The sequence below is a fragment of the Lipotes vexillifer genome, unplaced genomic scaffold, assembly GCF_000442215.2.
Source record: "Lipotes vexillifer unplaced genomic scaffold, Lipotes_vexillifer_v1.1 scaffold1014, whole genome shotgun sequence".
Taxonomy (NCBI): domain Eukaryota; kingdom Metazoa; phylum Chordata; class Mammalia; order Artiodactyla; family Lipotidae; genus Lipotes; species Lipotes vexillifer.
In genome coordinates this window covers 672216-690048 of record NW_006774244.1, presented here as the reverse complement: position 1 = coordinate 690048, position 17833 = coordinate 672216, and positions in this window count along the sequence as shown.

Sequence of the window (17833 nt, the reverse complement as noted above, 5' to 3'; positions counted from 1 at the left end):
TTTCCCTCAATAGATTAAGTTCCATGATAGCAGGGAGGCATCTGTCTCACTCACTGTCAGACCCCCAGGAACTGGCCCATGCTAAATACTTGCTAAATATTAGTCAAATTAATTAGTTAAGAACTAAGTAGGTGGATATAGAATATGGGAAATGAAATATACCCTTGAGGGGCCAAAAATGACCAGTTTTTTGAAATTCACATCCATTTCTTTGAGACTTATACATTAATTTTTGTTGTTTAATTTTTTAAAGATGAAACACTCAAGAAAAAGTTGCATGTAAAGTAGATGTTTGTCTATTGATTCATATGCCCCTAATGAGTTCTATTTTAATTTCAGAAAAGTTTGCATAGAAAATTTTGACCTTTGATATGCAATAAAATGTATACTTAGGAAGTCTATGTTTTCAGGGGCACTGTAACATCATTGCACTATCTGTTGTATTAATTTCTAGGGTTGCTGTAACAAAATACTATAGACTGGGTGGCTTAACCAACAAAAACTTATTTTCTCACAGTTCTAGAGGCTAGAAGTTCAAGGTCAAGTTTTCATCAGGTTTGGTTTCTTCTGCGGCCTCTCTCCTTGGCTTGTAGATGACCACCTTCTCCTGTGTCCTCACATGGTTTTCCCTCTGTGTACATCCCTGGTGTTTCTTTTTGTGTCCAAATTTCCTATAAGGACAGCAGTCAGATTGGATTAGGACCCCCCACACACAATGACCTCTTTTTATCCTAATTACTGACACCTCTTTCAAGACCCTGTCTCCAAATATAGTCACATTCTGAGCTACTGAGGGTTGGGTCTTCAACATATGAATTTCAGGGGGACACAGTTCAGCCTGTTACACATCCATACTCTGTGTACTTCTTTTCTGTAAGTCCTAAGTACTTATGACGTGACTGTCACATCACTGACCAAGGCTGATGTGGCCCATCCAGCTGGTAAGGCAGGTGTCCTCACCTTCTCCACCTTTTCCAACAGAGAAATTTAAATTCCTTGTTTGGTCAAGGGCTTACTAATGACTGTTTCCCCCAGTTCAAGCCTCCAACTGAGTTTTCAAGGTCAAATTTTGCCCAGCATAGATAAACCATTTCAATACTTTCAGTGCCCTACATATGTTTAAAAATGGGGGGAGGGTACGGGGGAACTCAACCTAAATGTTCAACCATAGAGGGTTGGATAAACCCATTATAATAGAGCCATAGTGTGGAATATGATGTTGTCTTAAAGAGTGGTATGCTGAAGAATATTTAGTGACCCTGAAGGCTCTGTACAATATTGTTAAAGGGAAAAGATGCAGGTTACCAAAAAATATTTATTCACTCATTTAACCAGTATGTATTGAGCACCTATTATGGGCCAGGCATTGTTCCAGGTTGTGGAGATTCAGTAGTGAATGAAAAAATGTTCTTCCTCCAGATACTCTGATGACTAGCTCCCTTGCCTTCGTTGGTTTACTGCTCAAATGTCCCTTCCTCCAAGAAGACTCCCTGATCACACAAGCTGTCTTCTTGGAGTTTAAATTGCAGTGGGGAGCATCCATCATAAACAAACGACTCTGTAATAGGACATCAGGTAATGTAGTGCATTGAAGGAGAATAAAGCAGAGCACGGGAATAGAATGACAAAGCGAAGCAATTATTTCAGCCTGTCTGGGGAAATACACCAGGCAGTTATTTCAGCCTGTCTGGGGAAATACACTCCAGGCAGTGTGGCCAGAGTGGAAGAAAACAAAGACTTTTTTTCTCCTTTTTTTTCCCTACAGGAACAGCATAATTTCAACTCTATAGAAACGAAAAGCAAATGCAGATAAAAATGGTTAGCAAGAGATATATTAGGATTATGACATTCTAGGTGATCTTTATTCCCTTCCCTTTGATTATCTGTAGTTGTTCTAGATTTTCTACTCAATGTATGTATTGTTTTAGAAAGGAAAAAAAATAAATGTTTCAGTATCAAACTTTCCCTGGAGCTCATTATCTTTGCCCTGGAGGCTCTCACTGATCCCACGGCACCTGGGTATTTAGACAGCCTCTCCGGATGTGCATTACTCCAGGAGCAGAGGGGTAGAGAGAACCCTGAGCTGGAAAAGCCAGACGGAGGTGTTTTTGCAGATGCTCACAGACAAGTGGAGTGGCCCCTGATTTACCGTTAGCGGTAAAGGTGTTAATGTCTCCTCTCAGTGGCATCTCTGCTATCAATAAGTGTTGGCTGAGTCTAATGACGACGTAGTTGGCAACAGAGATTGGAACAGATGTCTCATGTAATAAAAAGCCTTTGTGTCCAAGGGCTGACCCCTTTTGGGCTTAGCTGGGCTTTGGTACTGTGAGTGATTCCTCTTGGCAGTTGTCATTGATCAAACATTCTCAGTGATGGTTGCTTGGTGAGTACCAAGCATCTTGGATAAACCTGGACCCACTGAGCATGCTCAGCCTGGTTTCCCCTGAACTCTGACCTAGGCCTTGTCTTCTGTCACCTCATTTAATACACGTACAGGTTAGACTCATCATCCATGCATTCATTCACTCTGTGAGTCCTCGGTAGATTTACAATGGATCCTCCACTCCCCTGATGTAGGTAAGTGAAGAGATCATTACTTGTTCTTATCTCTCTCTTTGACCAAGAGGGGCTATGTGTAGTGTGAAGTGAACTGGCCTGAGTTTCCATCCTGTGGTAGAATTGAGACCAAGGACTTTCTGTGCTGGGAGGGAAGGGAAGCAAGTGCCTTGGAGCTTCGATATCCCCTTTACCTCCTTCTGAATGCATACCTGATCAGGTATGGTCAAGATGGCAGTTATCAGCTTGCAAAGGCAAAGACATTTTACCTGTCGAATTTCTGGTTGAATTAAATATATTGATGAATAAAATATACTATTGTTAAGAGAATAGCCTCTTTAAGGAGGCCTAAAACAACTAGTTAACGGAATTAAGGAATATTAAATTAAGGCCAGATGCCCAGGAGGCAGCATTCAGGACACAAGTAGAGCACTCCCTTGAGAACCAAAACCTTGAAACATTTGTATTCTGTAATCCGAATTCCAAAATTCATCAAGTAGTCATAAATAAAGGAAAAGAAATTTCCATGGTCAAATAAATTTGGGCCTCACTAGGTTAGACAAATCTAGACAGGTTGCTTTATCTATAGGACTTACCAGAGCCTTCAGTGTAAATTGTAATTAATGGAAGTGTATTATTTCCACTCAACCTTTCTTCCAAAGAGTTGTATTAGGCCAACACTGGTAAGTCATTATACAGAACCTGACATGCCTATCTTTTTTCCAATTTTTATATTTGATATTTCAGAAATTTCTAATATAAGAAGAAAAGTTGAAGTTTTCAAGCTCTCCATTAGTTTCACTAGATATAACAGTTTTCTGAATTCATGAATAGATGGGGAGACGGATAAGATGGGATGGGATGGGATGGGATGGGATGGGATGGGATGAGATGGGCTGGAAAAGCATAGCAGCAAAATATTCTCAAGAGTCTTGTTGCTTCCCCTCCAGCTCTGTTTTTATTATTGTGTGATTTGGGGACACTTCCTGTTATTATTACACGTATTGTGGTCAGAGGAAGCCAATTCACTTTAATATTAGCCTGAGCAAAACATAATTAGGAAAAGAATCTGCTACCAAAAAGGAAACATGTAATTTCTGCGTGGCATTCCAAACCCCAGTACTCGGATGAAGAAAACACCCAGAGATGGCTCTCCACACAGTTTCAAAACATCCTGCCCCTGTCCGGCCAGTGAAAAATCCAGTCACTCCGAGGAAACACAGCCGGAGAACCAGATGATGTACCAGGCTTTCCACTATTCCTATTTGTGTTTTGGAAGAGGAAGGAGAAGAGGCGAGAGAGAAAGGGACAGAAAAGGAGGGGCTCAGAAAGGGAACAGCGTGGAGCACCGAAAACGTCTCCAGACCCCAGGCTGAAGGCCGGACTGCTGGCCTCCTGTCCTTAGATCTTTCAGCACCGCCAGGGCCACGACTGACATTTCCTCCTGGGAACCGAGAGCTCCTGAGGGCCTGGAAGCCCGTCATCTCTGCGTGCTAAGGCTTCGTTTTCTCCTCTCTCTCTCCTCCTCCTCCCTTACTAACAAAGCATTTCCTCTTAATTGTGTGGGTTGTACACTCATATTGGAAAGAGTGCGATTTCCTGGGCCTGCGCGGGAGGTGTGGGAAGGTGGAAGAGGAGAAGGGACAGGGACCCAGCAGGTGAGGAGTCCAGCTCTGTGCCCAGCCGTGCTAAGTCTTTTCGCATCATTTATTTCATGCAGTCCTCACAATCACAGTCTGAGGTAGGTGTCATTATCATCCCCATACTACAGGTGAGGAGATCAAGGGCTTGGAGAGGCCAAGGCACATATCCAAGGTAACAAGGCTCCGAAGTGCTGGAGGCAGGGTTTAAATACAGGTGTTTACTTTAAAAGCCCGTGCTTTTAACCACAGTCCTGATGTGCTTCACATCACTTCTTCAAGCCTCCGGGTTCTCACTCAGGAAAAGAGAGTGTCCTTGTTTTTGCCTTTGTCCCCCTTAATAGTTCATTCTCTACACCGTGGCTGGGTAAAATTATACCATTAAGGACTAGGCTCAACTGCCAGAAGCAGAGACACAAAATCAATGTCTGGAGGTGGCCTGTATGGGCAGGTATGAGTCTGCTCCATGGAGTCCTTGAGGACTTAAGCTTCTTCCAACTCACTGCTATCCCATCCAGAGGGGTGGGCCTTGTGGCCTTGTCTTCACAGTCCAATGTCGCAGCTAGAGCTCCAGCCATAACATCTGCATTCCAGGCAGAGGATGAAGGACAGAGGAAAAAGAAAAGGGTCAACAGGTACACACTGCCTGTCTTTAGGCATGATTTTTTGAACCACCATACCATACTTCTGCATACCACCCACAGACTTAGTCATGTGTCTATACCCACCTGAAGGGGAAGCTAGAAAATATAGTCTTTATTCTGGGATGCCACGTGGGCTGCTAGACATTTGCAAGCCATTATGCAAGAAAGAGGGAATGGATACTGGGGGCAGGGTGCAGTCTCAGACAGTAACCCTTTCGAAATGTAAGTCAGGTCATGTTACTCTGCTGAAAATTGTGGAAAGACTTCCCACTCACTCAGGCAAGAAGCCCAAGCCTTTGCAGTGCCCAACGGAGCCTTACATGTCTTGTCGCTCTTATCTCTCTGACCTCATTTTCCTGTGCTCTCTGCCTTGCTTGTTCTGCTACAGCCACATTGGCCTCCTTGCTGGTTTTCTAACAGGCCAGTCACATTCCTGCCTAAATATTTCTTCTGAGCCCTTGGAAGCCTCTCTCGTCAGGCTTGTGCTCATCTCGGATCTCAGTTCCTTGGGTCATGCTCAAATATCCCTTCATCAGAGACCGCCCTATAGAAAACAGTATACCCCTCCCCAATGACTGTCTGTCTCCCTTACCTTGCCTTACTTTTGTTTTCTTCTTTTATCCCCACCTGTCCCATCTGATATATTCTATATTTGTTCACATTTGCTTATTGTCTTTTTCTCTTCTCTTTTCTCAGAAGCTCAATGAGATCAGGAACTTGATTTGTTTTAGTCAATGCTTTGTATCTTACAGGCCTGGAATAGTGCCAGGCATCCACTGTCGACATCATGAGTTGAATAGATGAATGATTGATTGAATAAATCCTGCTTTATCCATCTCCCAAAATTTAGGAGAGAATGAAGTGAGGTATCCCATCTAAAAGGGCTTTGAAAAGAGAAGGAGGCAAATATAAATTAGTACCATGCTTCTCTTTGATGTCCTCCCACTTGTAAAAGCACTCTGTTGACTGTGAAGATTAACGCAAATGCTGTTGGCAATTATTATTTTGAAGTAAGGCACAGTGGGATAGAATTTCCAGTCATTTCTTCCCAAAGCACCAGAACTATTTATTCTAAATCCATTTCTTCCCTGCCTTTAGTTTTGAATGAACATGGCTTTGCTGCACATAGTTCCCTAATATATCACTTTGATGGTTTATTTCACCTTAAGTAGCATGGAATTGAAGTCTGAGACTGTATCAGGCTGATTTCAGGTCTCCTTTGCTTCCCTTTGTGCCATCACAGTGGGGGAAAGCTGTCAAGCTGCGCTTGGCCAAGTTAAATGAGGAGACCAGATGGTCAGAAAGAAAGGAATTTGGGTCTAGGTTGAGGAGGAGAAAAGCTGAGAGCAAAACTCTCTCTTTTTGACCAAGAGATCAGAATGTGCGGCACTGGAGGAGCGTTACTGAATGACGGGGGCTCTCCAGCGGACGTTTCTGAGACAGGAGTTCCTTTTCATGTTAATCTCCTAGGACTTTGTGCCAACACTTCAAAATCATCTTGCAGTGCTGGGGGTTTGGTTCTATGTTGCTTTTAGCTTCTAGAGAAAGAGAGATTGATTTATGTGAAACACAACAGAAAGGAAAAACAAAACAGGAGGTAAAGCAGTCACTTTGTGCTTTTGCGTGTAGTAGGCAATTTTAGGAAGAAAAGCAAGCAAAATCCAAAGTTGGGGAAGAAAGGAAGATAGGAAAAACTAGCGCGACATGCAAGGCAATGAAAGAAGATCTCCAGTCCTCTGGACAGAAAAGGCAGGCTCTGCAGGACCCGAAAGGTCGTTCCAAATTGAATTGAGAAGTGGCGTCCTGAGCCGTCTGGCCCTGCAGTGGGGTCAGGAGGCAAAAGATAGAAAGTCAAGCAGTAGGAGGTGGCAGGGATCCAGGCAGGAAACAGACCGTGTGTGAACAAGTGTCTTCGTGGTAGGGACAGGTGGAAAAGGAGGCGTGAGAGGGACACTGTGGGAGGGGAAGGGCCTGGCTCCTTTACGTGCTCCGATAAAGCATTTCATTGCTGCTGTGCTCGAAATCAAGTGCCGGGGCCTTTGCCCTTTGGCCTCGTAGCTTAAATGTCCCCTAAAAGCCATAAACATGGGACACAATCCTGGGAGACCTGTGGCACCACTTCGCCATGGCTGGCTGAACTTTCCCAGTTTTTGTGCGGATTGTCTCTGGCACGCCAGGGTGACCTAGGAACCATGTGCAGTGTCTGTAGCTGAGACTATCAGCCACTTTCCTCTTGGCCCTCTTGTGTGAGCACAGCAACCTTAAGGCATGAATACGGAATGAATCACGACCACCTTTGCAAAGATGAGAGGACAGATGTTCGGGGATTTGAATGGCTTGCTCACGGTCCCTCAGCAAGGGACTCGTGAAACTGGGACCAGAGCATGGTTCTCTCTCTCCTGACATGTTTCCTTTTCACCACATTATTTATGTGAGTTAGTTACCAGTGCTCACTATGTCTGCACTTTTCTAGACGCCGTGGGGAGAGACCGAAGAGGAAACCAGATGTGACCCTTCTCCTTGGGACTCTCCTGACCTAAAGCGGGAGACAGGACAAAGGCGGCTAAATGAATCTATGTACAAATGCTTCCACAAGCATACATTTAACTAGATGTTCAGACATAGTCATACATCCAGGGGCGTTGTTGGAAGCTTCTGGAAGTAAATCTCTGAGGATCTGAAGAGACTCAGAAAACTGACTCATTGGCTTGGCTGTGAGGCTATTCCAGATATTAGGAGCTGTGTAAGTGGGGGCTTGGAATTAGGGCCAAAAGATGCAGTTGACTGGAGGAAAGGGATTTGGGATTGAGATTTGAGCAGTTCTTGGGCAGCAAAGATATTAAATAGTCTCAGAAAACTTCCCTGGGGTGACTTCTCTGCCTAGATAATAGGACTTTTCAGAGTCCTTGCCTGAACTGGCATCTAGATAGAGAGAAACGTCTGGAAAAATTTGCCCAGTTGTCATTTGGCTTCCCTTTCATAGTTTTCTTAGTGTGGCATGTGTCAGGCTTTGAGTGTCTGGGGCTCTTGGAAATACAAATACCATCTGGGTCTGGGTCATTCCCCAGAGCTCAGGGATGCTGAATAGGGGAAGAGGAGATGGAAGGAGCTGGAACCCTGAGATGAGGGGTTTATCTGTGGGTCACCCCTATCTCTCAGCCTGGATGTGCTCAAATTCCCTGTACAGGAAGTGTCTGTGGGCAGATACCACAAGACCCATCTTTTCATGACACAGTGACCTCGTTATCTGGTGAGAGCATCCTGATTTCTCTTGGGGAAATAATTGCTCTCCCAAGGTATGGTCTTTAGGGTCTGACAACCACTGATTGGATGGAGAGCCTGAAAGTTTCAACAGGATCAGTCCCGTCTCCCTGGCTCTGGGTCCTGAGTAGCGTGACTCACCAGACTAGAGTGACTGCAGTTCAGTCAAGGAGACAGTGGTTCTCTGCAGAGGTGCCCATTCACATCTGCCGGATCCCCCACTGCCTCTTCTCCAGGTTTACCTTCTATTCTCTGAAAGGCTTCCTAGTCTTCCCCCCAGTACCTCTTTTACTTTGGACAAAGTTTGTTTCAGATGCTTTCAATCAAAGAACCCCAAGGGATGAATTAGCCCCAAGTGAGATCACACACTTTCTTTTAGGTGCTCAGGATGGGTCTGCTTCTGTCTGTCCTCTAGCCCACCTGCCTCAAAAGACCCCTTAGGGGATGCGAGCCCTTCACGTGGGCCAGGGTTCTCAAAAGTGGACTGTGTAATAACACCAGGGGGTTGAAACAATCAGTTGGATACAGTATGATGGAGGCTTCTATTTCAGAAAAATTACTAAGAATTAATTGCCCCTTGACCTCCGTGTCATTCTGCAAGTATGACACTAATTACAAGGTTAAGTCTCAGCAGTAAATTTATGTCTTCAAGACTATTTCCAGTTATACGTAGAATTTCTATTTCTATTTCCTTGTGTTAAAAGCCATGTAAAATGTATTCCCAATGTCACTATTAAAACATTTACACCCTGAAAACTTACAATAAGTGGTCAACATAGTAATGGAATGCCTGGAAATACCCATATTTAATGGTATATAGACTTTAACACCTACAAAGTCTTTGCTAAGGATGTTAGCTTTTTATTTCTATCATGGGGAACCCAAGTTCTCTGACAGTGGTTGGTAGAACATGCCCCAAAAAAGGTTGATAATCCTTTACTACAGAATTAAAAGGTGGCCAGAAATGAAGGAGAATTTTACAGCTTTGGAATTGCATGAAAATCTACTATAATTCCAGAGTAATCTAGAACAAGGTGGAATCTGAATGCGATCGTCAAATACTGGCACAGCTGCAATGGGAATGACAGAGAAGGTTTTCAGATTCAGGTGGCCGTGCGTTCACCTTCCATTTGCGTGTTCCCTTTGGGTCCAATTCCAGGATGCCTGGCTTTGAAGTCCACAGCTTCACCACTGAATCACGTCTCTGTTGGCATATGCGGGCCATGATTGGCATGTTTTAATATACTGAAAAATGCCAGTGAGAAGGCAAATGCTAGTGGGAGGTGAACAGTAATAGAAAACTTTAGTGAAAATAATAATGTTTGAGAGAACTGATACTTCTTTTATGCAAGACTTGAGGGATCAGTCTGTTTCTAGCTACTCTGATCAGCCAGCTTGTCTTCACTTTTCTTCGCTCTGCATTCAGCTCATGCTTTTGATTGCGGACCTGCTGACCAGTGCTCAGTTCTGGGCACAGAGATTCAGTAGCACAAGGGCATCAACTTGCCATAGACTCCTGCGAGAGCTGCCCCTTTGCTGGCCACTGCAAAGGCTGGACCTACCTGGCTTCTCACAGCTCCCCGTACATGCCAGCTTGTTCACCTGCACCTGGGCTTCAGGAGGCCTGGTCAGTAGCTCCTTCTTTGATCCTTTTATTCCTCTTTTCATACCTTCTGTTTCCCAGCCTCTCTCACACTTGTGAAAGGTCTAATTCCCATAATAAACTCCTTATTCCCCTAATATTAATTGTTACTCTGCATCCCTGATTGAACCCTGACTGATACAACCTGCAACCTAGATGGAGTTACGAACATTATTGCCGTGAAAAGAGTCATCTCCCAGTACAAGGAGAATAGTGAGGCTCCCAGGTTAGCAGTGCGAGGCGATAGGTGTTAGCCACAGGAGGGCAGGAGAGAGAAAACAAGCTGGGACCCACTGACGACCCTTCATCTCTCCAGCACTGCATCTGAGGACACACTCTGCATCCACTGAGAGCAATGGCCACTGATTTACTTCCACCTTCCAGATATTGAACAAGTTCTTCTTTTGGCCACAGCTCTAACCTGGAACCATGCAGACTAGGGAGAGGAAGAGAAGGGAATTTTCAGAAAGTTTCCAGCTTAACCAAGTTGACAGTGGAATGCTTGAAAACAGTGCAACCCTTATCAACTTAATACATCTCTCTTTTTTTCTGTATTTAACTTTCAAATAAAGACAATGCAAAATCATGCTTTCTGTTAACAATGCAACTGTCCTTCACACAAATGAAAACAGGCTAACTTTCTCCAAGGCAGTGTACATTTATTCATCTTTTGGTTACATTCACTTTCACTACTAGCTGAATCATAGCCCCCCTTTAATATTCTGTAACTTAATGTCAAGATATAAGGCTTACCTCTTTACCACATCTTTTATTACAGAGTAAAATGAATAGGATAAGGGGAAAAAGAAAGAATATGTAAAACATATATATATATCTCCACATACACAAATATATATATTAGATATTCATATATATATATATGATACAAATATATCAAAGAAAAGAAGAAATGTTCTTAACTATTATAACCATCATTTCTGCAACTGGTCATGTTATCATTGCTGTTATTTATAATTTCTTCCTCCCACTATCCTTTCTATATTTGCTTTGCCCTCAGAAAGTCCTGTAACTGATCATAGTTCCTTGTCTGGTAGAATGATCCAAACTCTAATTCTACTAATACTCTTGTCTTCACTGTTGTAGTTTTTTCCGTTAATTTTTTTTTTTTTTTTTTTTTTTTTTTTGGCTGCGTTGGGTCTTCGTTGCTGCACTCAGGTTTTCTCTAGTTGCGGCCCGTTGGGGCTACTCTTAGTGGCGGTGCGCGGGCTTCTCATTGCGGTGGCTTCTCTTATTGTGGAGCACAGGCTCTAGGCACACGGGCTTCAGTAGTTGTGGCTCGCGGGCTTTAGAGAGCAGGCTTAGTGGTTGTGGCACACGGACTTCGCTGCTCTGCGGCATGTGGGATCTTCCCGGGCCAGGGCTCGAATCCCTATCCCCTGCATTGGCAGGCGGGTTCTTAACCACTGCGCCACCAGGGAAGCCCCTCCATTAATTTTTTTCTATTAAGTTTAATCACAGGGCATGGTGTTACTAAGTGATGTCTCGAAGATTGTCTGCATTCCAGACACACTCTTCCCTGCCCTCAGAGCATAGTAGCGACTCCATTTCTCCTGGAGAAGGTTAATCACCCTGGCCAGTATGGTAACCCCCTTCTTTGCTTGTTGGTTCCCTAGCGTGAAGTTTTCAAAGTAGGCTTGTAGCAGTCTTAGTTCATAGTTAATAGTACTATTTTTAGTCCGTGATAGACAATCCCTTGTCAGGAGCACCTAAAACCTGCTCATGCTTTAGCAAAGCAACAGATATCTTCTTGGGCTCTACTTTTGAGCAACTTCTAAATTCTGTCTGAGACATGAGCCTTGAATTCAAAGCAAATTAGATGTTTCCCCAGAAGAGTTCCTCTTGGAAAAGCAAAGATAGAAAAAGAAGGAAGAGGAGGAAAAGGAGAAGGAGGAGAAAGGGATAAAGAAAGACTTATCTGTCTCAGGGAAGGTAGGTTTTCCCCGAGAGGATTTTATCACAGTTGTTTCTTGTCGTTGACCCTAAAGCCATCACCATATGTGTTGCATGTGGATCTGAAGCTCTGTTTTCTGGTTTGACATATCATGAAAAAATTAATGTGAAAAATCTGTATTTAAGAGCAGTGAGATCATGTGCTGCTTGGGACCTGGAGCTGTGTAAATTCAGAAATGTGTAATAATTCTGGAAACAAAAACAGAAAAACTACTTTCCAATCCTGTGCAAGGCTTTTTAAGTTTTAATCATTTTTATGAGGCTAAAAATAACAAAAAGTATGGTTTGACAAAATATTGAACACTTAGTTCAAGACGGAAATTGGTAGGGTGGGGGAAAGGCTCGCACTGGCTGGATTTTAACCTATAAATCAAGAGAAATCAACAGAGAATTTAATCCAAACATGTGCTGCACATAGTTTCCACTGGCCTTCTGTTACTAAGGTTAGAATTATGGTTGGGTTCGCAGTGAGAAAGTGAAAAATTGATGACATCTGCCCTCTGAGGTCTTTTTGCTTTCTTGGTAGCTACTGCCGAGGCCTTGGCATTCTGTGATGAAAGCTTCAGATGTATGATGGGAAATGTCATGTGGGGGTGAACCATTTGAAACCAGAACTCTGTCCATGTTCCTGGGACTCTTGTAAAGCATCTTCCTCTTACTGTGGACAAGATCAGACACCCTGGTGGTTCTGTGGTAGACTTTCCTGAATGATGGAATCTCACTAAGATGGTGGGAGGCCGAGGAGTCATACCAAACCAACGGAAATCAGGGCATCTTTGCGTCCCATCTCCTCCACCATCCCATTCGTTCATTCATCTGTTCATTCAACATATGTCTGCTCAACACTGTCGTAGATGCTCCTGGTGTCTGCCCACACCCTTTGAGCCTTACCACTGGGGTGCCCTCCAACCAGCTTCCTCTCCTGGTACCTCTGCCTCCTCCTCTACCTGAGGGATTTCTCCCAAGCCACTCTGCCTGTACTCACTGAAAGAGGGAGGGATGAAGCGTTAATGCCCCCTGGGAGCAGCACCCCCCATGACTGAGTTTACTTATAAATACCTCTGCACCCTCACTCTTGGGGTGGACAATACGCAGGCATCTTTTCTACACCATTTCCCAGTGTTCCCATGAGTCTGAGCTCCGGCGGCCCTCCCCTTCAGCTTACCTGATGACACACCCCTTTGTAGGCTGCCCTCCCTTCCCTGCCCACCTCCCCAGCTCCTCCCCCTGTTTCCCGAACTGTTCTCCCAGATGAACCGCCACCACTAGGATCCCATCTCAGAGTCCACTTCTGGGGAACCCACACACTTGCTCAGTGCCAGGCACTGTGGCAGGGCTTCACTCATGGAAGAACCACCAGATTATAAGATTTCATTTACAGGCCAGAGGGAAGATGTTTGATAGAAGGTTGAGAGTCTGTTCTAACAACTTACTTCATAAAATTAGTGTGAGGTTTCAACTTACAGAACACTTAAAACAGTGACTGGCAGAGAGAAGCAGTGAAGTAACTATTAGTTATTTACTGTATTTGTTATTCTGCTGAGCTAAGGCATTGAGTGTTTAGCAGTTCCTTGTTAAAATATAAATTCCCATGCACAGGTGGTGCCCTGGGCTCTTACTGGCCATCCACACTTCAGAAGGAACAGATTTGTCAGAGAAGCTTTAGTCACTTTTCTAGACCTTGAGGGAATGAGACAAAAGGCAAAGTGCTTTAAAGGGGGTGATGGAGGGGAAGGGAGAGCTGACTGATGGGGCAGCAAGAGGGGGATGGGCATGGGACCGGCGGGCCCTTCAGCCAGGCAGGGACCAGCCTGGGGCTCTGGAGTGCATAGTCCAGGGCAGGTGGATCCAGGCTTCTCTGAGCCAAAAGCCCTCAAGAGAGAAATGGCAGCGCTGAGATTTGAACCTATAGGTCCTGGTCATGCATTTATTCACTTACTGTTTTGATACATTTGTTCAACATGTAATGATTTAAAATGGCATTTCAAAGGTTGTCAGAGGACTCCCAGTGGGAGAACACATATTTGGAAACGAATGGTGTGCAAGAAACTATCCTAAGTGCTTTGGTAGAACGTATGTGTGGATCAGAATCGAGGGACAGGCCCCTTCCACCCTGGGCAGGAAGAGGGAGGCCTGACCTGAATTTGGACAGGCGGCTGACCTTGCATCCCATTCCATCCACCTCACTCCTTTGTCTCCCTAGTGGTGGGTGTGGACAGGTCACTTTTCCCCTCTGCACCTCACTGGGGTTCTTCAACTGTAACGCGGGAGGATCCTGACCCCCAGCCTCTCATGTTGCTCTGGGCATTGCAGGAGGGCTGGGTGGGGAAGCAGCAGATCTACAAATGGCAGCTTCCTTCCATCTTTCCTCCAGCTTGAAAGGAGCAAGATGTGAATAGGCAAACCCCTCCTCAACATAAGGACCGACAGGCTTGTTAGCAAACAGTCCTAAGAGCAGAAAGAGCTTTCCTGGTCCTGAGCGAGCCCTGACACAGGGGCCATCGGCAGGAGGGCACTGAGAGGGAGGGAGGGGTGAGCCCCTGAGTCAGATGGCCCGGGGCCAAATCCTCGCTTCACTCCGTACTCAGTGTGGGCGGGTTCCTGGACTCTGTGAGCCTTAGTGACTTCACCTGTGCAACGTGAGTGAAAATATTAATAGTCCTCACCTCCTAGTGTTGTTATGAAAATGAAATGAGATGATTTAAGTGCCTGGCACATAGTAAGCACTTAATAGATGTAGTTCTTTAGAAGGGGTTTCTGGCGGAGGGAGAAGTCATCTGCCAAGTTTCCTAACTTCTGTATCTCAACGACCGTGATTCCACAGTCTCTAGAGGAGTGGCATGAGGTCTGGATGGTCAATCCTTTAGATTTAGGGAGCTCTGTGTTTTGAATCATTGGCTGGAAACATTGGCAAAGCGCTGTCCACACACCCTAGATACTCTCTGCAAGCCGGGCTCACCTGTGACTCTCTGCCCAAGAGGATGGAGAGTGTCCTGCCTTCCCAGCAGGCTGAACATGCTCTTGTTGGGCTGTGATTCTGGGGCGTTTTTACAATGAACTCAGTAGGCTCCCAGGATTGATCTCCAGCTGCCTGCGGTGGGAACAGCTGGACAACACACCCTTGGTTACCGTCTTTCCCTTCTCCACCTCACTCTTCCATTTCCCGGCCAGGACACCCTGGGATCACTCCCTAAATGAATTACTTGCACTGAAATCCTTCATTCTGAAGCCATTTCTGGGGGAATGCAAACTGAGACACTCATTGACAGACTCCTTTAAACAAGTTCAGCACAGGCCATATGAAGTAGAAGGTCATACCTCTGTGCAATCATGACCGTCTAGACATCCAGCTCAGGTCCAAGCAAATTTTTGCTTGCTGGAATTATTTGGGTTGGCTTGCCCAGGCAGCCCTGGACTCTCTCCAAAACCCCCCCAGTCCCTGCTTTCCTTTGGTCTTGGAAACTTAACCTCTGAAGCTGGCAGGCCTCAGATGGGAAGAGCACAGGATTCTGTGAAAGGCAAATGTGGGCTGCCCCTGGGAGCAAGTATAGGATAGAAACATAGCTTTCCTCTTGTTCTCAAGCTGGAATACCCAAGGCCCTCCTACCTCTCCTGAACCCAGCAACGAGAATTAAACTATTATTTCTCTGGAATCAATGCCATTGTCAAAAGTGAGATATTAACAAAGCGTTGCAGGTACACATGGGAATGGGGGCAGGTTGTCACCAATCGGAAGCACTAATAGCCGACCTGCCTTGGTCTGTAATTCACATCTGGGCTTCTGAGTTACTCTGTTCTTATGACTCTGTTCAGTAGAGCTGGTGTGATTCGTGCATTTAAAAGGGTGTCCAGGCCTTTATAAGAACACTTGCCAGCTAAACAGATAGAAAGCACTAAATCAACCCCATGTTCAGCGGTAGGGAACCAATCCCAAGTTCAATAACAGGAGCCCTTTCTCTCTTCTCTAGACCCCGTTGAGAAGAGAAGAGAGTTACTGAGAACTTAGCAGTGCAGATCCAGAAGTGAAAGGGCATGATTTCAAAAGCAGACAGAAGCCTGTGAGATAGTAATTAAAGGTGAGCATTTATTGAGGGTGTCACATGGGCCAAGCGTTGAGCTAAGTAAGCACATTACACACACAGTTGTATTCATTCCCTCCTCCTTTCTCTCTCTCTCTCCTCCTCTCCCTTGTATATTGTTTAGTTTACTTATGGGGAAATTGACGTTTGTAGAGAATAGTTTTCTGCCCAGTATCACTGGGCTACTACATATGAAAGATGAGACCTAGCCCAGGTTTATCAGACCCCACATTTGTGTTCATGTTCATTTATGCTCCGAGAGCCTGACTCATTAGAGCAACCGTGAATTGTCATCCTCTGGTCTCCCTTATACTGTGACTGGCAATAAATATTTGTGGTCCTATTATTGTTGGGGTAATGAAAGAGGCAAATAAATTTTCGTTCATTTTGTTTCTCAAGGGGTGGGTTGTTTTTGTGTTTTGGTAGACATCAACTCTGGGTTTGAATAATATATTTTGAAATTTTTATTTGGAACATAATAGGACTAGAATTACTGATATAATAAATCATGTTGATATCTAGTTGTGGCATACCATTAAGCTGAGGTTTAACTCCCAGTCTTTAACTTAAAAGGTTAACACTATGTAGCTTCTTAATGAATTTATAATATTGATGTGGATCATCTTACATGCTGAATACTGTTACAGAAGGTACAAAGATAAATAAAACATGGCCTGTCCTACCTGCAGTCACTTCACTGTTTTCCTCTTGTCTCTTTAAGCACCACGTTCAACTATTCAACAAGCATCTTTCACAAAGTCTCCCGGACTTCGCCCTTCCTTTTGACTTCCGCAGTCACTAGGGACGTGGGTTCTCTTCACGTCCCTACTATGGTGCCACAGACTTGGCCTCCTGGCTGACCTCTGTGCTTTCAGTTTATTGGGGTGACCTTTTGAAGCAGGACCTTCACAATATCACCTGATAGGCAGAAGGTGACATCCATTCCTTCCACTGTCATTGGGACATGAATGGAGAGAGACCAGGACTATGAAATGGGAGACCCAGAATCTGGACCCAGCGGTCTTTGACCGCTGGGTGACCTTGGGCCAGTGACTCCTCTCTGTCATTGGGCCTCGGGTTCTGATCTGTAAAATGGGAGAACTGGGGTTTCGGGTTTCTTGGAAGTACTTCATGGGCCTCTTCACAGGATTTATTCATTCATTCTTTATTGAGCTCCTGCTGTGTGCCAGGCATTGTTCTAAGCACCAGGGAGAGAGTGGCAAACAAAGCCAGATGAAGATCCCGCTCTGGCTGAGCCTTCTTGTTAATAAGGGAGGCGCCAGTAAACAAATAATATGTGATATTTCGGTTAATGGTAAATGCTGAGAAGAAAAACAAACGGAGTAAGGACACAAGGAGACAGTGACCCTGTGTTACTGTGGCCAGGGAAGGACTCACAATGGGGTAATAAATAAAAAGGAGCCTGAAGGATGTGTGGAAGAGAGCCAGGTGGATATTTGGGGTAGAGTCCCCCAGGAACGCGGAAGAGCCAATGTGAAGACCCCGCTGTGGGAGTGAGCCTGGCATATTCAAGTTGCAAGAAAGGGCTGGGGGGTGGGGGTGGGGAATCAGTTGTAGCATGGCAGGAAGTGGAGTTGGAGACTTAGCTGGGCACACAATCATGGGAGGCTTGCAGGCCTAGGTGGGAATACTAGAAGTCACCAGGGGGTTGGAGAGAAGGAAGGACGGGGTCTGACTTAGATTTTAAAGTAAGGGGAATGGGCTATAGAATGTCAAGGAGACAGTAGGGAGATCAAAAGCCAGGTTATAGCCGGTGGTGACCTGGACCAGGATGGGAGAAGTCAAAGAGAAGCAGTCAGATGTGAGATAACACTGACAGGATTTGCTGATAGAGTAAACGTGGGGCGAGACCAAAATCAGGCCAAGGCTGATGGCCTGAGAAGCTGGCAAAATGAAGTGCCATTTATGGAGATGTGGAATCCTGGGGAGAAGGGCAGCTTTGGGAGGGAAGGGGGGGAGTTTGGCTTGAACACGTGAAGTTCAGTATCTGGCAGAGACTAGGTGTCAGGCACTGGGTTT